This window comes from Triticum aestivum, chromosome 4D, assembly GCF_018294505.1.
Source record: "Triticum aestivum cultivar Chinese Spring chromosome 4D, IWGSC CS RefSeq v2.1, whole genome shotgun sequence".
Taxonomy (NCBI): domain Eukaryota; kingdom Viridiplantae; phylum Streptophyta; class Magnoliopsida; order Poales; family Poaceae; genus Triticum; species Triticum aestivum.
Window position 1 is genome coordinate 228935393 of NC_057805.1, and position 3243 is coordinate 228938635.

The following is a 3243-nucleotide window of genomic DNA, read 5'->3' on the forward strand; positions in this document are numbered from 1 at the left end:
AAGACGCCTCTGGTTGAAGCACTTGTTAGCATAGTGACCTTTCTGCTGACATTTGTTGCAAGTCACCTCTGAGAGTGGACGGTGATAAGGAGCATTGGACTTTGGAGCTTGATTCTGAGACTTGTTCTGATAGCCAGAGTTGGAAGAGTTGGAAGAACTATGGCCACCTTTGTTCTTCTGCTGGTAAGGCTGACGAAACGGAGGAGGAGGGGGCAACCAAAACTTCTGTTGCTTAGCTGTCACAAGTGAGGAAGAAGAAGACTGAACTGCGTCTCTGACTCTCTTCTTAGAAGCCTCACACTTGAGCTGAGCAGCCTCTTGCTTCAGTGCCATATTGTAGAATTGATCAAACTGAGTAGGCTCAACAAGAACGAGAGCTAACTGCAGATCCTCTTTAAGGCCACCTCTGAAGTGATAGATCATGCTCTTCTCATCGGGAACGTCTTGTTTAGCGAAGCGAGCAAGTTTCTGAAACTGAATGTTGTATTGATACACAGACATGTTTCCTTGCTTGAGATTGCGGAACTCCTCACGCTTGCTCTCAACAACACTTTGTGGAATGTGGTGCGCTTTGAAGTCCCGACAGAAGTCAGTCCAAGTGATCACACGACCTCCTCTGGAATCTTTGTATTGTTGATACCAATCAGCAGCTTGGTCCTTGAGCTGGAAAGAAGCGAACTTGACAAAGTCCTCAGGCCTGACATTGCTACATTCAAAATGCTTGTTGATGTCCACGAGCCAATCATCGGCATCTGTGGCCTCGGCACAGTAGCTGAAAGACTTGGGCTGATTTGCGAGAAACTGGTTGAGAGTGGCAAAGTGAGACTGATTGTTGCCTTGACCTTGATTGCCTTGATTGCCTTGACCTTGAGTACGTTCTTGCAAGAGTTGCAGAATCATCTGAGCATTGGCGTTGGTGGCTGCCATGATTGCTTGCCATGCCTCCGGAGGTGGAGGTGGTGGCGGAGGGTTCGCTTGACTCCTTTCATTGCGATCCGGATTCTGACGCGTTGGCGGAGCCATCCTAAAGAGGGTGACATCCGTTAGCATCTTGATAGACAAAAAGATAAGTAGAATCAACGGATAGAAATTGCAACATATAGTCTTCACAATAAGCATTCGAACGAAGATGAACGAATGAATTCCGTAGTAAATCATCACACTTCCATAAGTTGAGAAGCCACTTGAAAAAGATATGGAATGGACATATGAATTCGAAGCAACTCGAATACCACAATACAAAACAAAACAAAGTATTGGCTTGCAGGATAAGCCGGAACAAACATATGATAGATATTTCGTCCGAAGTTTTCGTGGTGGGGCCCACACGGGCTCAATCGTACAGCACCATCATGTACAAGGCTGTGCACATGACATACGAAGCGTCCCCGATTCGGCAAAGCCATGGACTCTTTAAGACACAACGAGACCACTTTAAAATCAACCGTATACAGGCGGACCACTAGACGTCGAACCCCAATCTCATATCATGCGTCTGTCGGAAAGATATCCTAAGGCTACTAGAATTCCCACTTATAAACTCCTGAAACTTTCTGGTTATGCAATCTGGTGTAGGGGATACAGGGGACACAAAATATATATCACCCAAACTAGCAATCCCTAGATCCAGCTGTATCCATCCGTCAACACATAACCAAGAAACCTTCGGAAATCGTTTACCTCAACCTTCGAAAAACATCCGTTATACAAGTTATGGCAATACTCCCGAACTCCCGCCCCAGTACTGGGTGGCGTCGAGGTGATCTCACCAACAACTGCATAAAAGAGATTTCGATGTCGGCGAAACTCAGGTATTCCAGAACTGCAACGATAAAATTGTGACGACAACACCTCGGAGCTCAACTCCCCGGGACACTGCCACAACCCCTAAATGTCAGGAGGCACCAAGAACAATGTTCTCATCACAAATCCATCGGAACGATTCCAAGATACCCGCGTGATCCAAAAAATTTTTTTTTAGTGAAATTTGAGGAGAGAGTAGTCAAAACTCTACGTCAGGAGACCTCACCAGAGCGACGAAGGGACTGAGGAGTAAAAAGAATCCTACTCTCCGATATATATAATCCTAAGACTCAAAACATTTTTGTTCTAGACTCAACAATGCCAGCGATTCGATCAAGCAGGGGGCTCCTAAGTCGGGGATGGCTCTGATTACCAACTTGTAACGCCCACGATGCGGCTATATCTCTCACGTGTCGAGGCACGACTTAGAGGCATAACCGCATAGTGGTTTTGTCGCAAGAAGGGTCATCTTCACACAATCCCATCTAATGAACAAGAATGGGATAAAGAGTTGGCTTACAATCGCCACTTCACACAATACATAAATATCATTCATACATCATCAAAAATACAAACATATAGACCGACTACGGTCAAAATCCAGATGAAAATAAGACAACCCCAAATGCTAGATCCCCGATCGTCCCAACTGGGCTCCACTACTGATCATCAGGAAAAGACACATAGTAACGACCACGTTCCTCGTCGAACTCCCACTTGAGATCGACGCCATCATCCGCACTGGCATCATCGGCACCTGCAACTGTTTGGAAGTATTTGTGAGTCACGGGGACTCAGCAATCTCACACCCGCGAGATCAAGACTATTTAAGCTAGTAGGACAAGATGGTGCAACGAGGTGGAGCTGCAGCGGCAAAAGCATGTATGGTGGCTAACTTGCGTAAATGAGAGCGAGAAGAGAAGCAAAGAAGCGGACGTCATCTAGCAATGACCAAGAAGTGATCCTGAACACCTACTTACGTCATACATAACACAGACCGTGTTCACTTCCCGGACTCCGCCGAGAAGAGACCATCACGGTTACACACGCACTTGGTGTATTTTAATTGGGTCAAGTGACAAGTTATCTACAACCGGACATTAACAAATTCCCATCTGCCTCATAACCGCGGGCACGGCTTTCGAAAGATAATACCCTGCAGGGGTGTCCCAACTTAGCCCATCATAAGCTCTCACGGTCAACGAAGGATAAACCTTCTCCCGGAAAGACCCGATCAGTCTCGGAATCCCCCGGTTTACAAGACATCTCGACAATGGTAAAACAAGACCAGCAAAGCCACCCGAATGTGCCGACAAATCCCGATAGGAGTTGCACATATCTCGTTCTCAGGGCACACCGGATTAGACATCCTACGAGTAAAACCAGACCTCGAGTTTCCAGGAGGGGGCCCCGCAGTCTGCTCAGTTCGGACCAACACTC